Source organism: Neolamprologus multifasciatus, chromosome 9 (genome assembly GCF_963576455.1).
Source record: "Neolamprologus multifasciatus chromosome 9, fNeoMul1.2, whole genome shotgun sequence".
Classification (NCBI taxonomy): Eukaryota; Metazoa; Chordata; class Actinopteri; order Cichliformes; family Cichlidae; genus Neolamprologus; species Neolamprologus multifasciatus.
The window spans coordinates 11,564,089-11,585,669 of NC_140447.1; the positions used below are offsets into that span (position 1 = coordinate 11,564,089).

General features: G+C 38.5%; 1 long non-coding RNA gene and 2 other non-coding genes across 5 annotated transcripts; 2 read left to right on the top strand and 1 right to left on the bottom strand.

Moving 5' to 3' along the window:
• Nucleotides 1-197: 197 nt before the first annotated feature.
• Nucleotides 198-13,891, bottom strand: LOC146511073 (uncharacterized). Of its 3 annotated transcripts, XR_014876203.1 has the most exons (6): nucleotides 13,758-13,891; nucleotides 12,508-12,611; nucleotides 11,035-11,392; nucleotides 10,496-10,630; nucleotides 8,751-8,848; nucleotides 7,607-8,621 (listed from the first exon to the last, which is right to left on the bottom strand). It is a non-coding gene; the product is annotated as an uncharacterized LOC146511073 (long non-coding RNA). The 3 variants fall into 3 exon arrangements; XR_014876205.1 differs by lacking the exons at nucleotides 7,607-8,621; nucleotides 8,751-8,848; nucleotides 10,496-10,630 and adding an exon at nucleotides 198-409; XR_014876204.1 differs by lacking the exons at nucleotides 7,607-8,621; nucleotides 8,751-8,848; nucleotides 10,496-10,630 and adding an exon at nucleotides 2,661-2,765.
• On the top strand, nucleotides 5,993-6,081 carry trnaa-agc (transfer RNA alanine (anticodon AGC)). Its single transcript is given in 2 exon segments — nucleotides 5,993-6,030; nucleotides 6,046-6,081. It is a non-coding gene; the product is annotated as a tRNA-Ala (tRNA).
• On the top strand, nucleotides 10,769-10,840 carry trnac-gca (transfer RNA cysteine (anticodon GCA)). The gene has a single exon. It is a non-coding gene; the product is annotated as a tRNA-Cys (tRNA).
• Nucleotides 13,892-21,581: the final 7,690 nt, after the last annotated feature.

The following is a 21,581-nucleotide window of genomic DNA, read 5'->3' on the forward strand; positions in this document are numbered from 1 at the left end:
ACCTAAAAGGACCCTGAAAAACTGGTGCACAGCCTACAGAGTCTAATAAGTGTCACCACTGTAACCACTGCACAAATGCAATACACTTACTTTACTTAACAGCAACAATAATAATAACAATAATATTTTAAATAATAATATAATATAACTAGTACTACTACTAATGATGCCAATAACATCAAATTTATAATAATAATTATGTAAAAAATACCAGTAATAATAACAATAATAATAATAAAACTGCTATTTATTTATTTCTGCAGTGTTAAACTCACCTTATCTGTGCCACCAGGAAGCTTTCTTTGCTTCGTTCCTCTGAGTCTCAGCTGGAGGTGAGACTGGTGCAGCAGAGGTGGCTGGAGTCCCAGGGACCACATGTTGATCCATGAGACCCTTTCGTGCACTCACACTGGAAACACAACGATAACAGAGAAGATCAGTCTGCTGTAATGCACTCAAACTGCACTCAGTGCCTCAAGAAAGTCATCTGAACCGACTGCATGAAGCTGTTGACTCCACAGAGGGAAGAAATCTACAACTTACACAGTAAAAACTGATTCAGCTCAAATATTCAGACAAATATTTACTTTTAAACCAGAAAACTGTGCATGCATGTTTATGTGTGTATTTATAAATGTACAACATCAACATAATTTTCATCACAGAGCAAAGATCTTACTTTTTTAGAGGGGCGTTCTCCTCTCCAACACCCACAGTAACCTCCTTTATTATAGGATTCAAATAAATCAAAGAGCATTTGATTAAATAAGAACTGAAGAAGAAAAAACATGACATATCAGCCTGTCCCTTTCTCCTTCTTAGAGTCCAGAAAAACATGTTTGCACTGGTTGCTGTTTGAGAAAATAATCTGTATAACTTGTAAAGTTTTTACAAGACACTTCTCCTTCTCTCTGCAATCTCCAACTCCGGTTTGCAAAAGTCTGAATGTGTGTGAACTTACAGTCCTCTAAATGTGACAGAACGTGTTTGAGTTAGCAGGTAAGGCTAAAACAGCTAAATCAAACATAAACATGGTTAGCATAGTTATAATAATAAACTTTATAATGTGTTGCTAACATTTTGGTTGTTGTGATGATTCAAATTTGTTCAGTAAACCTCATCAAAATGAACACGTGTCGACAGAAGCATATATTTGGATCTCACATCTTCTTATTAAATGTAGCTATTGTCAAATAAACTGAAATCTGGGACTTACCCACACTAATATTTCATATATTACTTCAAATTACCAATTTAATTAATGGGTTTGTTTAAAACACAATGCACATGTGAAAATAACAGTAGCCAGCTGCTGCCACAAGATGGCAGCAAACTAAATGTTCACAGAGAGATTTCTTTACTTTGGGACATTTAATCAATGTGTATTATTACACTTGATTAAACAAACATAAAACTGGAAGAGTGGAGGACAAAAGAAGATGTTTCAGACCTACCCCCCCCCCCCCTCCAATAACTACACCAGCTGAATAGCATCTGAAATTCACATCTTTAAGAAACAGACAAAAGTCCAGCAAAGTCCCCACACAGGACCTGAGAGATGCATCTGAACCTTCAGTTCACTCCAAGATCACACATGTGCAGGAGAACTGAGTGCTGCTGTCAGATTTAAAAGTGCTTTAAACATGATGATACTGTCTTTGTTAAACAGCCGAACAGGTTTATAAAGTATCATTACCTAAAAATAGTGAAATAAATATCTCTAAATCTACTAAATGTAGCATTTTAAATTTGGACAGTTTACAGCAGCTGATTAAACAATCGAGACAGATGTGTAGTAAAACATTTATTTAGTGTTTCAAGTCAAAAACAAACAGAGCAGAGATACAGAGAAAGTCTTTTGGTGAAAAAAAGGAGATACTGAACGCTGAGTTTCAGTTGGGCGAATGAGGCTGCGTTGAGTGTTCAGACTGAGCAGAAATGCTCTGTGCGTGTCCATTTACATCCTTTAGATCCAATCTTGACTCGTTTACCCACTGATATAATAAACCAGTACTTTTTGTTTGTATGTAATATAATCTAAAGCACCCACAGTAACATTTTCCACCACAGGACTGCACTCTAAGGTCAGCATGGCAATGCAGTGGTTAGTTCTGTTGCCTCACAGCAAGAAGGTCGTGCATGTGAATCTGTTGTTTGCATGTTGGGTTCTCTGAGGATGCTCCGGCTCCCTCTCACTGTCCAACAACTTGCTTTTTTAGGTTAATTGTCGATTCTTTTGGGAACTACAATAATCTATTGGGAATGTGATCATGAGTGGTGAACTGTCAAGTGTGTACCCTGAGTTTTACCTCGTGACAGCTGGGATACTCTTCAACTCCCTCTCCAGCAACTCTTAAGTGCTTAAGAGGAAGGAAGAAGGAAAGGAAGGAAGGATAACTACACTTTATGATCTCAGCTGTGATTATTAAAGGTTTGTGCTTTCTACACATTCCCTGTAATGGAAAGAGTAGAGGGGTGTGGTGCTTCTTCATGGCCAGAAGGAGGCACTGTGGAACCATCAAACAAAAGACCCCAGTGCTGATAAATCAACATGCTGTCCATTACCACCAGGTATGAGGACACAAGGTAGGTGTGAAACTCATCTGATCCATCCTCAGTCGCCCCAAATGAGAGTAAATGTGTTACTTTCCTTCAAGTCCTCTTGTATTATTTTGTATGCACAAAAGTTTTAGAACAGAAATATCTTTCCCACCACCACAGCGATGACAGGGTTGGGAAGTGGATCCATCTGTGTCGTTCTGCTTCTAAACAAAGACACAAAGACAGTGTAAGTCAGGGAATTCCTTTAACATAAACTTTCATTTTGAATAAAGCATAAAGTTAGAACTGGACCAGGGGACCCTGAATCCTCCCTTAGTTGTGCTGCAATAAGATTCTTCTCATGTCACTTTTCTGACTATGTGTTTATACGCCACTCTGCATCTTATTATTAGTTATTATTATTCTCTTGCTCTCTGGCACAGCAGCCCCTTACCTGAGCCTGGTTCTGCTGGAGGTTTCTTCTTTTTAAAAGGGAGTTCTTCATGGCCACTGTGGGGTATGTGTTATTGTAGGGTCTTTAGCTTACAGTCTAAAGCACCCCTAGGCAACTGTTGCTGTGATTTGTAATTTTATTTATATAAATAAAATAGAATTGAACTGAAAATTGTAATGAAAAGCAAAACAATTTCAAACAATAAAAACTAAACTAAAATACATAAACTCACAATAGAAAGTAAGTGAAACTAGACAAAATTAAAAACAAATGAAAAAATGGAAAAAATGAAAACGCAAAACTAGAGTAACTCTGCAGTTACCCCACCCACTGTCGTAGAAGCTGACTAGTGTGAGTGGGCATCAAGGGGCAATGGAGGAGGCTGACTGTGGATGAGCAGCCTGAAGTTTAGAGTGTCGTGGAGACTTAGCAAAACAAAAACACCGTCCCACTTTTAACCCCTGACTTTGACACACGTCGTCTCTTTTTATGCGACAACGTCTGGTGATTAATATACGAAACAAGACTGCCTTTCATGTGTTTCTGTTAAACTGTTTGAATTCTGTTTGAATTACGTTGTCGCTTGCAATTAGGCTGGAAGTCCCATATCACTCTCATGTTAAAATCCTTACACTGGCGTCTGGTTGGGTACAGATATCAGTTTAAAATTCTCACTTTTATGTTCATATTTTTACAAGGTGAGGCCACCACCTATATCGCGGAGCTTTTTCAACCTTCAAACTCTCTAAACCGGATCCTCAGAGCCAGTGATAGTGGTCTTCTGACTATTCCATGGACCCGTTTGAAAACAAAGGGGGATCGCGCTTTTCAAACCCTAGCTCCAACACTGGAACAGTTTACCTCCCCCACTACACACCATCGACTCTGTGGCTTCATTTAAAAAACATAATGTTTTTTAAATGAAGCCTAATTGCAAGCGACAACGTAATGTTCGTGTGTAATATGTTGTTTTGTTTGATAAGCTTTTATATTCCCTTGAGAAGCACTTTTTAATAGCTTCATGTCTTAAAAAGCGCTATATAAAAAAATTGGATTAACTTACTTACTCTGGCTGCCAGTAAGCGCCAAGGCAAACTTTCATCCCAATCAGCCTTCAGTTCGGTGCAACAAGCAGCAATGATTTAAATGCTGATGGGAGCGTTCTAATGAATCCTTACTTTGACGATGACACACCAATGATTTATGTTTAAAATGAAGTTGTTGGAGAGCCTGTGCAAATAATCTAGAAGTAAAATTAGAGCCTTGATCCTTCTGAATTACTTTGGGAATCCCGAACACAGAAATGAATTGGCTAAAAGCTTAAACTATTCCCTTAGTAGAGCCTTGGGATCAGGATCACATCCAGGTTGTTGTGCTGGTAACTACATAGCAGGGGCTGTTCAGACTTCCTGGGCTGAGAGACAGATTTAGGTGAGTATATTATGTTGACATTTAAACCTGATATTAGTCCGTGTTGCACTGGCATGTGAGATTGTAAAAATGAGAACGTGCCTGTTTTCTTTGACTTGTTGGTCTTTGTGGATGATCCTCAGTTTGAGTTTCTTAGGCTCAAATCCCATTTAGTGTTTAAGATTTTGAATCAAAGGCCAGCTGCAAAAATACTCCTGTTCACAACTTTCAGTCACAAGCTGACGCTGAGCCTCTTTAGTAAACCCAACAGCTTTTTAATGTCAAAAGAAGGCTTTTAGCTGCTGCAGACATGAGTAGATCTGTATGGAAGGCCAGGACTGCCATAATGAATTAATTAAATACACCATTAAATAATTAATTAAATGTGACATTAATTAATTAAATATGTCAATAATTAATAAAATGTGTCAATAATTAATTAATTAAATGTGTCTTAAATATTTATTGAATTAATTATTTTCAATTTTAATTAATTATTGCCACATTTAATTAATTATTTAATGGTGTATTTAATTAATTCATTATGGCAGTCCTGGCGTTCCATAGATCTGACCCTAGAGGTTCTTTCTTTCATATGCCAACCTTTGTAATGATATTTTTCACAGGCGTTTATCGATTTATCAATGACCTTTTCTCATCAACATCAGGGAAGAAGTCTAGGAATAGGAGATAGGAGGTACTTTATGAACACCCACAGTCTCCCAAACTACTCCTCACCAGACTGTTGTTGTCTAAATCTGAATTGGAAATGATTATTCAAGCTTTTATTTCAGCTTGCTTCGATTATTGTAACAGCCGTTTTCTTTGTTTGAGCCAAAAGAATCTTAACTGTCTCCAGTCAGTCCAAAATGCTGCTGCTGCAAGGCTCTTAACAAAGGCATGAAAAAGAGAGCACATTACATAGGTTTTCTTCTCATTACACTGGCTTCCAGTACATTTTAGAATTCATTTCAAACTCTTAGTGCTGACTTTTAAAGCTCTGAGTCGTGACGCTCCTGCCTACATCTCTGATCTGTTAGAACCCCACCCTCCCTCTCACAGCCTGAGATCATCTAATCAAAGGCTGTTGGTGGTCCCACAAACACGTTTTAGGATCAAAGGAGTCAGATCTTTTAGAGCGGTGGCCCCCAGGTTGTGGAATACTTTGACTCCATCTTTAGGTTTTTTAAAAAGCAGCTAAAGACTCATTTATTTAGACTAGCTTCTAAATGGATTTGTGCTGTATGATGATGATGTATGTTTTATGTACATCTGTGTGATATTATTGTGAACCACTTTCACCTCTCCTGTCCCGTCTTTCTTATCTTTCTCCATTTCCATGTGATGTTAGCTCCCTGTCTTCTCTCCCTGTGAAAAACAGCAGCTGAACCTTTAGCTAGCAAAAACAAAAACACCGTCCCACTTTTAACCCCTGAGTTTTAAACACGTCGTCTCTTTTTATGCGACAACCTCTGGTGATTAATATAAGAAACAAGACTGCCTTTCATGTGTTTCTGTTTAGGCTCAAATCTATTTAACGGTTGGAGGTTTTCTCAGTGTTCATCAGTCACTCACCTGTGTGTATGTGGCACTGTGGCTTAGTTGGTTAAAGTGCCTGTCTAGCAAGTATTAAACTAGAAAACAGGAGATCCTGGGTTCAACTCCCAGCAGTGCCTAAAAGATAGAAGTTTTGTCTGTTCTCAGTCATCCAGGGCCTGTTAGTCTAAGGAGCTTTGAAAGATGAGTGTCCGGATCCCTTTAAGGGACACATCCCACTGGTGTATAAATACCTGGGACTCTCCACCATTTCATTTTAGCAAGGGTCTCAAACTCACGGCTTACCTCACTCCTACTTGGGGCCCGTATATTGACCTGAAGAAATATAATGCAGTTTCGCCATTGAAGTTACTGTTGTTGTTATGGAGGATTTGTTTGTTGTTGAGTGCAATGTTAAAATAAGTTCTTTAAAAAGCACAAAATGATTTAATATGAAGGCAATATGAGCAGAGAGCACAAACTTGTTGAGGGATTGGCTGTTAGTTCAGTGCGAGAGTTATTTGTAAAGAAAACTATTTTCATTAGCAGTCAAAACTAACGTGTAAACTTAGAGACCATTTTGACGTTTGACCAGAGTGCTCTCTCGGCTGCAGCGTAATATTAAAATCCACTTCAAAAGACGCTCATCACATGTTTATAGTTTTTTTTTAAAACTTCAATGACACTGGCCAGAAAGAGAGTACCAAGTTGTTTGTTTGGTAGTTCAGTGAAAGGATTCAGTTAATTAAGAATGTGAAAATAATTAATTCACCTTTGCAGTTTTGTCTTGTTATTCAATATTTGAAAATAAAAAACGAAGACAACACTAGATTTTTGGAAATATTTGTGGATGTTTTCTACTTGGCCAAGGCCAATGAGGTCATTCATATCAGATCTCTTAGCTGCACTAAATGAGTTACTATGGGAACATGTGTGATTTGCAGCTGTAGAGAACATCTCACTGATTGCTGGATCAAATAGAGGCTAAACAACATTTTGGTCCTGTAGACAACATATGGGCTCGTCTGGGATTTGAACCTGGGACCTCTCGCACCCTAAGCGAGAATCATACCCCTAGACCAACGAGCCACACATAAACCAATGCACCAAGTCTTTTTCCGAAAGTTACATATCAGAGCAAATGAAGCAGCACGTATGAAAGATTTTCTTGAAGGCTACCAGTCAAAAGTTTGGACACACATTGTCAGGGTTTTTCTATATTGTAGATACAAACTGAAGACGTCAAATAAATGAAGCAAGAAATATGGAATCATGTACCATCAAAAAGAATGATAAATAAGTAAATATGTTTTATATTTTAGATTCCTGGAAGTAGCCATGCTTTGCTTATTTCACAGTGCCACAAACCCTCAGCCTTCTCTCAATGAGCATCATGATATATGAAATGGTTTTCACTTCACAGATGTGCCTTTTTAGGGTTCATTTGTAGGATTTCTCTTTAGCACATTTTCACATGAACGTCATACATCACCCAGAAAAGCATCAATCACAAACCTATACTCTGCGTTTTTTCAACTCGCTGCAGATGTTTGACCGGCCCATGCCACCGAGCAGCAGCCATGCAATAACGATATAACTGACGATATAATTGACAATAGACAAAATACTTTACAACTCCACAACTTTATTAGTGCAAAAAACCTCATCAATGTATTTTCACTTAAACAAGCAGCTGTTTTTTTATGTGCATTAAAGTTATATAAAAATGTAACAGTGCAAATTCCTTGCTGACAGTTTAACCAAAAGGCATTTCCAGTGGAAATTGGCCGACATATCCTCAGCATAACCATGTATAATATCCACAAAATTTAAAAAGAGGTTATAAACACACAATACGGTAATATTATGTTGAAGCACAGTACGTATCACTCCGCGAGGCTCCTGCCTAATATAGCCGTAATGCTCCGACAATCCACCAAGCAGTGCGGGTTCGTAGCTTAGCAAAGTCGTACTAAAACATTTGACAGATTTTCGAGTGCCGTGTACGACATAAAATCGTTTCGAGGTCAGTAAACACAACCAGAATTCATACAAAAGGCACACGGGATTATAACGGGCACTGTCGATTTTCAGAAAAATCAAAGGATTGATTTTAAGTGTGCCGTATTTTCCAAACAACATGGTAATAACGACGGCCCGCTAGCATGCTCTACCAAAAATAGTGCTTTGTTGTGTATCTGACGGACGAAAGCTAAACCAGTTCAACACCACTGAAGTTGCAGCATTTTTACAAACCAATTCTGGTTCATCTGTTTCATTTAACGATCCGCGTTTGCTCTTCTCATTCTGCGTCGCCGCCATGTGCATATGTAAACCTAGGCACTGCGCATGCGCGTTTTACTCATATTCTATCACGATATTTCATTTTCCTATTGTTGCCCAAAATTACACCGGTATTACCGTGAACGGTATGATATAGCCCAGCCCTAAGTGAGATACTCACAGAAACGTATTTTTACTACTTGCACTTTGTGTCTATTGTGATTAAACTGAGCTGCATTTGACAAAAAAGTAATTTTTTATAGTAAAACCAAGCACAAAACACAAATACCATTTAAGCATTTCATGAAGACAGCATTAATTGGTTTAATGACTCACATTTTTTTCTGACAGCTCCAGCTGGTGGCTTGGAAGCAGTTCATTCTTAACACTGGTAAATCTGTTTAATAAAAGTAGAAGAGAAAAAACAGTATTACAAAAAGCACATTGTTCTTTATTTGGAGGCCAATACAAAATGTCTTTTTTGAAGTTAGCATGCAACTGAGTTTTATTTTTAACAGTTTCTTACCCACTATGGAGGGAGTCCTGCACTCCGTAAGCTCCCTGTGGAGAGAACCCAGCCACAGGTACACTGTCCTTAAGCTGAGAGCGAAGTCCTCTGGAATTCTGTAGTCCACATCAAAGACATACATAAACCATTTACATTTGATAACACTTAGCTAATGCAGGGCTCGCAAAATCGCTAGCCCGACGTCCCGGGGCTAGCGATTTTTCCAGTCGGGCTACCAAAATCTAACTCAGCCCTGCCCGTCGGGCTATCATAGGAAGGAAAATATATGTCTATGCTTTTGCATTCTTTCGCCAATGTAGCTGAGTAATTATGTCATTGGCATCGATGAGCCACTTTCAATGTGTGACATATTGAAATCGCGTTTGAATTTGCGCTTGCTTTTTGCTTTCACTTTCATTTTGCAATCGCACGAACGGTGTGTAGAGAGCAGCAGCACTGATTGGTGAGTGACGATTAATTGCGCACCAATTCCACTGACATCGTCTTATCACTCATTAGCTTACTATTCAAACGCGACAAGTGAAATCTCTCGCAGCAAGCTTAAACATGTGAGAGGTTGAGTGCGCAAAGAATCGCTGACCGTTATGTAAGTACGTGTGTAAAAGCAGCAGGATTTACGCTGGTATTTTAGTTCTGCTCAGCTAAATAAGACAGGTCAGGGTGAAGAAGGGGCAGCCAAAGAAAAGCTTACCACAAAACGGAAAAGTTATGACAAATCAGACTATGAGGCAAAAAGAAAGCGCAGCTGTTTTGGTTTCATGAAAGAATTTCTGTGGCTGGAATATGACGAGCTAAATAACAATGTTCTGCCAGGTGTGTTGTGAGTTTCATTTGATTTCTGAGTCGACAGGCGCCTTTGTTACTGGGACCAGTAATTTTAAGAAAGACCCCGTCAGAACCCATGAGAAATGCAAGAAATGCATTATTGCCCAGTCTGTTCTTTCCCAGAACAAACAGCAATTGCAAAAAAACATACTAAAAATAAACCAAGCACAACAAGAACTCCTGAAAAATCTGTTTAGAACAGCGTGCTATGTTGCAAAGAGTGAACTACCACTGGCAAAATTTAGCAGTCTTTGCAAACTTCAAAAAGCAAATGGCCTCAATCTTGATTCCACTTACCTCTTATCCGTGACTTCAGTGGAAATTTCAAATTCAGGATCTGACACAGACTGATTCATGTTCTACACAGTTCTTACAAGTCCATAGAAATTTCTGTTCAATTTGAACCAAGTATTTGAGTTGATGGTTGTAAGTTTTATACAGTTGTTGTGATTTGCATTTTAACAATTGTTTTGATTAATTTTTGTTTCCGTTACAATATTATACTTTAATGTATAATATTGTAAAGGAAACAAAACATAAAAAAATTGCTCTCTTTTTTATTCGGGCTACTTAAATTTATTTTGGGCTACCAAAAACTGAAGAATGCCTGCCAGAAGGGCTACCAGAGATTTTGAAATTTTGCGAGCCTTGTAATGGCTATCTAATGTAGCTAATAGCAACAAATACTGGAAGTTGTATTTATCTAAGGGACCTTGTGGCTAACCTAAGCGCTAGCTGGCATTAGCTCGAGTGACTAATCAAATTCACAGCTACTCAGTTTGGGCACGGTTAAAGACAAACAACTTCACCACCGAGACTTCAAATGATCACATAGATTATTAAAGCAGAGAGAGTACACAACAACAAGGTTTAAGATATTTAAAAATATGGTATAGGGATTAAAAACGCTATCATACCATTCTCACTTTGTTTGTTCCCCTTTCCTTTCGATACACTGCTGTATCCGGTAGCGTCTCGTTTTGATGACGACACATCCACTGATAGCGTTATGTACAGAATCCCGTCTTTCCAGTTAAATAGACAATGGTGTGCTGTACAGTATGTAAAGTATACGAAATCAATTTGTTATCACGTAATTGAAGATATAAACATGAACTCTATGCCAACTTTGTATGGGGGAATGATTATGATCCTGATAAATACATATGCGTCCTCCATGCTAATCGTGAGGGGGTATAGCTCAGTGGTAGAGCATTTGACTGCAGATCAAGAGGTCCCCGGTTCAAATCCAGGTGCCCCCTATTTTTCAGTTTTGCGTTAGTCATTTGCAAAACTTTAATTTGTCACAAAAATCATAACTGAAATGAAAATCTGAATAATGGCTCAGAGCTACTCTTCGGTGCAGTAGAAGTGCTAACATGCTAACACAATTTAATGAGCAGACTTGTTCCAAACAGTCAGACTGAACTTACAAGAGGAAAATAAAAATACATACCTCACAGTAACTGCACTTGTAGAGTCTCTTTCTGGTGTGGATCTGTTGGTGTTGTCTCAGGTGACGAGGTGCTTTAAAAGTCTTCTCACACAGGTCACATTGATAAGGTCTCTCCTCAGTGTGGGTAAACATGTGGCTTTGTAAGTGTGCGTCTGTTGTAAAGTATTTGCCACACTGATCACACCAGTACACATCTTTGGTACGGTCTCTCTCCAGTGTGGATGAGCTGATGTTGTTTTAGTTTAGACTTCCAGGTAAAATCCTTCCCACACTCGTCACAGGTGTTTTTTCTCTCTCTCTTTCTTCTGTGAGGTTTGTCGGCCTCCTGAGAGCGCTGACTTCTCGGTCCATGTTGGTCCTGCAGTGACAGAGATACAAACAGAGGCAGTGAGTGAAATGCATTCATTGAACAAACTGAAGCTTCAAACTCCCTCCATTAACACTAGTTTTAAACCTGAAGGTGGAGTGTGGAACCAAACACCTTAAAGGTCTCTTATCCCCACCTACTGGTAGTAGTAACACATTACATCCAACCTGGTGTTAGAGATAACTAATGACTGTTCAAACACTCTAAAATCATGCCCATCCCTCCTGCTTGTGCACAAATATTAATGCTAACACACTCAGAATAGTAATAAATGTTTACCAGGTCTGTACTTTTTTATATTTCCTGTTGCTGTTTTCTATTTTCTATTTCTATAATTGTCTAATTTCTTCAATAATAATAAATCAAATGTGACAATTACTAGCTTGGTTCAGTGAAGGATGATGTCAGAGTCTGACTGTAACCTGAGGGTTTTTTTTACTTTTAATCCCTACCTAAAAAAAATAACATTTTTGATTCAAAGACTGCAGTAAAATCCTCTGCAGGTTAGTACAGGACAAGCAGGCAAGTTTACTGTACTGTGATGGATTTAAAGTAATGAACAGTGTGTGACAGGTGCACGGAAACTGTGGTGCTCATGTCAGAGTTAGGTTACATCAAGTGTAGCAGAGATGCACTTAAACTTAAGCTCATGATGCCGACATTTATTCACTGAGCTCCACCCACATACCAACAGTATAGTGTCTAATATAAAGACAGTGTACTGTCAGTGTAGAGAATGGAAATCAGCCAGGACAACTCATGAAACATCTGCTAACATCTGGTTGAATTCACAGAGAGCAGCAGGTCAGCTGATCACAGCCTGTACATTAAGAAAACCTACTGGAGCTCTCAATAGAAATGATTGTGAGCTGTGATTCTTTTCCCCACACTGAGCCACTACAGCTGATTTTAGGGTTGAGTCCTGCTGAATCCCACTTTAACATCTTCCCTGCCCATTTTCCTCTTTAGAGGCAAAGTCATGTAGGCATTATATACATTATTTTTACATTACATTAATATAGCACAAGGTTCCATTAGTTTAGCATAAAACATATATCAGTACTTCAGCTTTTAATGGAGTATTTCTTAACACTAGTATCTGTCACCTTCTTTGTCGAACTCATTGTTTTCTCTGCAGTGGCTGAGCTGAGTCCAAGTAGCTGAAATTTCCTCTGCTGCTCCGTCAGACTCTTCTCCTCCTGCTGATCAGCTGGGACACAAAACATAACTTTGTTAGGCTCCACACTGCACTGAAGAGTCAAAGTGTCTCATATGTTCATCTGAGAGCACAAACAACAATTTTAGCCTCCCTGGGTGGGCAACTTGTTTAAAACAGACACAAAAGGTTTGAGCACCGATACCAAATTCAGCAGTATGGCACACCAGTACCAGGAGAGCAATTCCTCTTTAAAAAGGCCCTGGCAAAGAACGAAAACAGAACAATCGATGGAGCTGCATAAACGAGTACAGTGTTTCCCAACCACTGTGCCGCGGCATATATACGTGTGCCGTGAGAACTGATCAGGTGTGCCGTGGAAGATTATCCTATCTGAGTGGGTTTAGAAAGCCATGATCTGAGTAACTCTCATCACTCAGTCACACTCCGATTCTCTACTTGTATCAAGTCCATTGCACTACTTTCAAGCATTCTGTTCTCTAATGTGTGCCTTCCTCCTCTTTGTATATACTCCTCTTATATGTTATTTATTCTTATCATTATTATTTTGCTAACAGTTAATCGGACTCATTTACTGAATACTGATCAGAATTGATCAAATCATCTTTGAAATGATTCTAATAACAGGCGTCTCAGAGTGAGGCCGGTTTTTACAATCACATGCCCTGTGGGACAACACAACTTTGTGCTGACAAAGGCAGCTGTGTTTTAGCCTGGAAGACATTTATTTTTATATTTCTCATAAATGGATTTCATTATAGCACTTTTACCGCCAACATGTTGGGATTTTTTGTAGTCGGAAGTGACCTTATATGGATGAAGGGTGGCGCTAGCTAGCTAGCTTGGATAGCACGCTGCATTCAAAAACTGTGCAGGTGCCACAAAGTGACACAGAGATGCTAACTAGCGCTTAGTAACAGGCTAATAAAACAACAGAAACTCTGATTACACTTAGCTAATTTAAAAGCTTTCTTCTAATAATAACACTGTTGTCTTCTCAGTGTTTCATTAGTATTTGTTGATATCTTCTTGTAAATTAGTTTATAGCAGGTTGATTTGATGTAGAGGCTTTTTCTTTCAACAGGTTCACAAATAACTGACAACAGAGACCGAGGAGAGCAACAGAAAACTTCACTCAGGAGCTAAATTCAAGATTGACTGAACTCAAATCAAAGTTACCTTAGTGCTTCACTTTAGATGAGGAAGAAAAATAAACTAAAACACAAACGCAATGAAGTGGGAACTCTGCGGCTTCTTCTTCTTTTGGGTTTTACTTTGGCGGTTAGAGCTTTAACGTGCATTACCGCCACCTGCTGGACTAGATGGTTCTTAAACGAAAACTAGAGATTTAAAAGTATTTTAGTAAACAATAAAAAAAAAAGTCAAAATGTTTCCGTGTGTAATATTCATGAACATAAACATCAGATGGCTTCAGCTTACCCTCACCCCCATTTATTTATTGTTTTGCTTTCTGCAGGCCGCCACAGTAAATAAGTATGTGTTGTTTTGCCTGATTTAATAAAGGTTACACGGACTCACTTCTCTATCAGCAGATCCAAGTGTGACATTAGCCATAATTTCCCAGGAGGGTACTTGGGTTTGGAGTCACAGCAGTTTTCAGACTAATTAACTGGCTTGAGTACAGCCTGATAATTACAGGCATTCAAACTGTTTGCTGATGAACTTTGGAAGTAAAACTATAGACAGCTTTAGAAGGTTTTTTCATAGGAAAAGTATAGATAGCTACTTGGTCCCACTCAGTAAGGTTAGATCTTTTACTGGTTGATTGATGAACCTCATAATAACTTGTGTTGCTTTGCAGATAAACTCGGCCTGATTGGTGCAAAAAGTCATTCATCTGCACCATGAAGCCATGAAATCTCTGAATAACAAACAAACTGGAGCGTGAATGTTTCATAGAATTTGTCAAACAAAACATTGTTTTGTTTTTGTCTGTGGATCGAAGCGCACACTTGTGAGTCCTCAAAAGTTACTTATCAATCACTGAACACTTTTCTAAAATTTTAGTTTATGATAAGATAAAATAAGATAAGATAACCTTTATTAGTCCCACATGTGGGAAATTTAGAAAAACACTGGAATAAGATAAGAATAAGATATTGTACGCAACTGTACACAATAGAATAGAATAAAATAAAATACTATATACAGTAGAATAAATAGAATACAAATGCTATATACAATTGAGTATCATTTGTAAGACTTTTGAGACAGATTTCGCTCCACATAAATGGCCAGTGTTCCCTGAATGCCTCACATACAGCTCCTTTTTTTGTTTGATTCCATCAGAATTATTTTCTAAAGGCCTAGAAAGATGCCCAACGGATTTACTTTACCAAGTGGATCATTATGGCCTTGCCATATTGGTCCATTTGATTGACCTTTATTATTATTATGTATTTATTTTATTTTATTTTCAGCTGTTACAGATGGGACAGACATGACTGGGGGACATTAAAAGGAGAAAGAAAGAAACATAGAAAGAAAGAGAGGGAGAGAAAGAAAACAGAGGGGAAGAGGGACAGTGAGAAAGGGCACTTAAAAACAATCACCTGGATCACCTGTTGAGAAAAGAAAAAACAGAAGAGACATTAGAATTACGCAGAGAGCAATTAACTGGAAAGACTGTAGATTTTGACCAGTTTATTGAAGTTTATCAATGTAATCACCCCAGAGATTGGTTTGTGAGTTTTGGAGAAAAAGCAACACATCGTCTGCATAAAGACTGATCTTATCTTCTACATTCTTGCATTTTATGCCCCTAATTACTGTAATTGCTGCTGCTAGTGGTTCAATAAAAATTACAAACAGTGAAGGGGAGAGTGGGCATCCCTGCCTGGTGCCCCTCAAGAGACAAAAGCTGGAGGATGTTTGGTCATTTGTTCTGACACAAGCTGTTGGGGAATTATATAATATTTTTAACCAGTTTATGAAAGAGTTTCTAAAACCAAATTTGGTTGCAAGTAAAACTTTCCAGTTCACTCTGTCAAAGTTCACTCACTTCTGCTGGAAAGCCGTCTGGACCTGGAGCCTCATTATTGGGCATTCTTATCAGGGCTTCCTGGAGTTCACCTGGTGTGAGCGGCAAATCCAGTGCCATTCTTGACTGTCTAGTAATTTTGGAAGAGTTATGTTGTCCAAAAACAGATCAATATCATTTTTAAGTGGGCTTATTTGTGGTGAGTATAAAGTTTCATAGAAATCCCTAAAGATGTTGTTTATTCTTTCAGGGTCATGTCATATATTATGTTCCCAGATAAATCTTCAACAGCACATATAGTTGTTTTTTCTTTATTTTTAACTGGTTAGCTTAGAATCGACCAGATGTGTTAGTGTTCAAAATTTCGCAAGCAAAGTCTTAGTATTTTTAAATGGCTCTACAAGAAAAAAAAAAACACGAGATGCACAGGCTGCATTTTTAGATGAATAGTTGTTTAGAACTTTATTATTTACTACAGTTTTGCATAATTTTTTTTAAAAATTTACAATTTATATTTGCATTTCAAGTTATGAAAATAATTTACTAAACTTGTTAGTACTTTTTGCAGTGAAAAGAAAATATAACTACTACTAGGATTTTATGTGTTTGTGTGATTTCAGACCAGTTGTGTTAATACAGTTTGTCAATGAATAAATAACTGTAAATTTGGACATGTGAGGTTGTGCTGAAAAAGAATGATGCCGAGAAAGACGAGGTGAAAAAAACTAAACAAAAACAATCAAAAGTAGCCAAAAATGGCCAATTATATTTTGGACCTCAAATTATTAACTAACAAATCATGAAAAATTTGGTTTAAAATATTGTTTGTGACAGTGCATATTTCTGACTGTAGTAGTAGTCAGTAACAATTTGATTGTTTTTCTAACAAAAAACAGTGTGAAGCTTAAGTTAGACTTGTGTAGCTTTCTGGATTTTATACTCATTGGTTACATACTTATTTATTATAAAGGCTATATAGCACATAAAATACAAATTCACACATTTTATGTAACAGAAATGTTTAATTATGTGGGCTATAGAAAATAATTAAGTTATAGACCATATTTATATGAAACATATACTTATGCATTAACCATATGTAACACGTGCATATGTGTTTAAAACAAGGCTTTGATTTTGTCACCCCATTTGATTTCCATGCCACCCTAGGAACATTTCTCTAGATCCGCCCCTGGACCTGTCCTGGACCAGCAACACCAAATCAGTGACAAAAAGAGCTCAGCAGCAACTGAAGAAGGTGCACATCCAAACCCATCTTTAACACCTTCTACAGAGGTACCATGCAGAGCATCCGAACCCACTGCATCACAGTCTGGTATGGAAACTGCCACGCGTCCAACCGCAGAGCCCTGCAGAGGATAGTGTGGACTGCACAGAGTGTTATTGGCAGCTCTCTACCCAGTCTACAGGTTATTTACACCTCACTGGGAAAGCCACTAGCATTATGGCTGACATGCACCACCCTTCCCACCAACTGTTTACCACCCTTCCATCCTGAAGACGACTCTGCGTCATCAGGAGCAGGTCAGCAAGATTGTGCAATAGCATTTTCCCCCAAAGCAGTTTGACTCCTGAACGCCGTGGTTCCCTCCTCCACACTGAACTCTCTTCTCCACACACTTCTTGGACTACATAATACTCTCCTCTAATTATTATTACTATTATGATGTGAACATTTTGTGCACTTAAATCTTACTGTGTTAATGACCCCTGCATCAGCACCATGTTTGGAATAGCAGTGGAGAAGACATAGACTCAGTGCTGCAGACATGTGAGCAAAGAAAGCTTCTAGAAGAGTAAAGACTAGCTAGAAGAATGAAGATTCACAGAGTAAATGTGAAAATTCATCACAGAGCTCTATGCACTTGATTAACTGACCGTGAGCAAGTTTGCTAGTCTGGAGCATTCAGATCCACCCCAAAGACTGTTCAGTGCTCACAGAAACTGCACAATACCCAAGAGCTGCATCTGAGCCTCTGCAGGCCTTAAACAGCATGTTAAATGTAAACATTCATGACAGTTTAATTAGAAAAAGACAAAACATGTATGGTTGGTTTCGAAGGGCTGCCAGGAGAAAGCTTATTGTCTCTAAGAAGAACACAACAACTCAGTTGAGGTTTGCAAATTTGCCCTTGAAGGCTTCTGGAGCAACATATTTTTAAAAGATGAGACCAAAGTGGAGGTTTGGCCATAATGCACAGCAGTAACTTTAGCAAAAATCAAACACAGCACAAACACCTCAAATCCACTGTCAAGTATGTATTAAATCAAGTTCTTTGTATTCTTTAACGGCCAAAAAAGACACGGCTCAAAGTGGTCTAACTCAAAAATTGATCTTTAATTTTACATTTTCCGGAAAATGGAGACTTAGCACAGAAACGCCAGCTCAAGTCTGAAAACATTAGAAGCCAGCATGGTTATATAGTTCCGCTGCACGTCACACACACTCAGTTTACTTAGTTCCTCTTTTTTTTTGTGTCTGATTTATTAATATGCCTGTGCACTAAAACTTCCTGTGCAGCTTGCAATAACTTCCCCTTTCTGAAGTCTGTTGCCAGGGCAACCTGTCACCCTTTGTCTGAACTTAGTTTCACTCTGTCTGGTCCTCATATTCTGCAGAAACATGCAGTTTCCTGTCAGCCTGTGACCTAGTCAAGTCTGGGCCTCTCATAAAACAATCTAATCAGCAAATAAGCATTAAGAATATATATTTATTTCTTAACATATGCTGGTTCAATTGTGGTGATTTGAGCTTGTTCTGCAGACACAAGCAATAAGCACCTTGCAGTCGACGAACTCCTCTGTATGCCAAAGTTTTCTAGAGTCAAATGTGAGGCCGTCTGTCCGACAGCTAAAGCTTCTCCTAAATTAGGCCATGCAACAGGATAATGAGCCCAAACACAGCAGCAAATCTACTGCATGGAAGTCCAGACCACAACCTGACAGAAATGCTGTGTATAAAGAAATGCTTGCAAATGTCGATGAACTGAAGTTATTGCTGCTAACTGCTGGTTCTGTAAACGACTCAATCATAGAATGATTACGGTATTGAAAAAAACAAATGTCTGAATCCTAAATTGTGGATATCCTATTGTTGTGATCTAAACTGTAACACTAAATGTGATTAAAACACTAAAAATCTGGACTCCTGGACTCAACGACTGCAAGGATCACCAGCCCGAGGAAAACACAAAATACACATGACCCCGTAACAAAGACAATTAATTCTTGAATGAAGACATTGATCTGACTTTTTAAAATTTTGCCAATTGTGTTTATTATTAAATTATTGAGGAAATAGAAAGGGGGGGGGGGGGTTGTAAAGAAGAAGGTAAAGGAAAGGGATAGAAAGGAGGAAAGAAATAGAGGAGAGAAAACCCCAACAATCCCCTCTGAGCAAGCACTAGGTGCGACAGTGGATAGGAAAAACTCCCTTTAAAGGAAGAAACCTATGACAGAACCAGGCTCTGGAGGGGGCAGTCAACTGTCGGGACTGGTTGGGGGGTGAGGGTGAAAAGAGAGAGAGGGGGGAGGGAGATGGGACAGGTGATAGGAGTTAAAGGGAGACAGGGGAGGGAGAGGTGTCAGGAGGGAAAGGGAGAGAAAGGGAGAGGAGAGGTGAAAGTTAAGATGGAACAGAGGTGGAGGAAGACGTGGTGACATCAGCAGTAGAAAAAGTAGAAAAAGTAGAAAAAGCAGGAGTGTCCCTCCTCCAGAAGAAGCGGAAGCGTTTCTTCTTCTTTTCCATGAGCTTTTCCACGAGCACTTTTTTCTCTAGGATGAGGGTTCTCAACTGATCGATTGTTTCTGTATTCTCCTGCTCAAGTCTCTTGCATGTTTTCTCCACTTCTTCTAATTTGGCTTGTTTGCCTTCTTTCTGCTTTATTTCCTGTTGTTCTTGGTCTTGAAGCAGCTCTTGATATTTGTGCAGTGTTTCATCAAGCTTTACCTGCAGCACTCCGTATTGTTCCTGCACACCTTGGAGTTGGCACTGCATGTCTCTCTGGTTAATGTCCAGTTTTTCCTTCTCTTCAAGGATTTCTTCATTCTTTTGCAGAGCTTCATCAAGCATTACTTGCAAGCCTTCGTTGTGTTTCTCGATGTTCTGAAGCTTGCAATCCAGATGTTTCTGTTTCATGTCTTGCTGTTCTCTCTCTTGAAGGAAATCTTTATTTCTTTGCAGTGCTTTATCAAGCTTTATTTTCAGCGCTGTGTATTTTTCCTCCATGTCTTCAAGCTTGCAGTCCATTTGTTTCTGTTTAATTTCTTGTTGCTTTTGTTCTCGAAGTAACTCCTTATTTTTGTTCAGTGTTTTATCAAGCTTTACCTGAAGCGCTTTGTATTTTTCCTCCATGCCTTGGAGTTTGCACTGCTTCATGTCCTGTTGTTGTTTTTCATGGAGGAGTTCTTTGTTTTTTTGCAGAGCTTCATTAAGCTTGATTTGCAAGCCTTTGTTGTGTTTCTCCATGTCCTGAAGCTTGAAATCCATTTCCTTCTGTTTTATCTCCTGTAGCCTTTTTTCTTGAAGAAACTCTTCCTTTGTGTGCGGTCTTTCATCAAGCTTTACCTGCAGCACTCTGTTTTTCTCCTCCATGTCTTGGAGTTGGCACTGCATGTCTCTCTGGTTACTGTCCAGTTTTTCTTTCTCTTCAAGGATTTCTTTATTCTTTTGCAGAGCTTCATCAAGCATTACTTGCAAGCCTTCGTTGTGTTTCTCGATGTTCTGAAGCTTGCAATCCAGATGTTTCTGTTTCATGTCTTGCTGTTCTCTCTCTTGAAGGAAATCTTTATTTCTTTGCAGTGCTTTATCAAGCTTTATTTTCAGCGCTGTGTATTTTTCCTCCACGTCTTCAAGCTTGCAGTCCATTTGTTTCTGTTTAATTTCTTGTTGCTTTTGTTCTTGAAGCAACTCCTTATTTTTGTTCAGTGTTTTATCAAGCTTTACCTGAAGCGCTTTGTATTTTTCCTCCATGCCTTGGAGTTTGCACTGCTTCATGTCCTGTTGTTCTTTTTCTTGGAGGAGTTCTTTAATTTTTTTCAGAGCTTCATTAAGCTTGATTTGCAAGCCTTTGTTGTGTTTCTCCATGTCCTGAAGCTTGAAATCCATTTCCTTCTGTTTTATCTCCTGTAGCCTTTTTTCTTGAAGAAACTCTTCCTTTGTGTGCGGTCTTTCATCAAGCTTTACCTGCAGCGCTCTGTTTTTCTCCTTCATGTCTTGGAGTTGGCACTGCATGTCTCTCTGGTTTATTTTCAGGTGTTCGTTCTCTTCAAGGATTTCTTTATTGTTTTTTCTCTGAGACATGTTTGAATCTGTAAACTGTCACTCTCAAAAGTATTGAAATTTTTAAAAAGATTTCTCTGGCGAACGTTTGAATGCTGCGAACATAAATGCTGCGAATAACGGACTAAAAGTGGTTGTGTCTCACCTCTGTTTGAGGGTTTTTTAAGATCAAAGGATCAAAGGACAAAGTGGTCATAAGATTCTAAACGTGTCATAGTTGCCATGGTGGCAGTGTAGTTTACTTTTTGCATTTGAAAATAAACATTGGGCTGATTTTAACACCATTACAAGAAGTGTTGTTAATCATTCTTTTTAAATAATAATCAGGTTTCCACAAATTGTTTTTTAATTTAGTAGAACTCAAAATGTTTGTCAGTGGGTCAACAATTCATAAAACACCTTCAGGATCATCACGTTATTCTTAGTACTGCATACTTGCAATGAATAAGTTCTCCTAACAGTCATCTTAAGTAAACTTTACTCAATTTTTTGGAGGTAACGAGTTTGCATAGTTTTTTGAGTTCTGGGAACTAATTAGATTTTACAGTGCAGTAGTTTGAACATTTATAATAACATTTCTGCAAACTGGAACAAACCTGTCTCCTTTTCTAGAACTGTTGCTAACACTTATGAGATGAACATGAATCTTCCATCGTGAAGATAGAGAGTGACAAATGTTACTTTTCTTGTTTTGTTAATA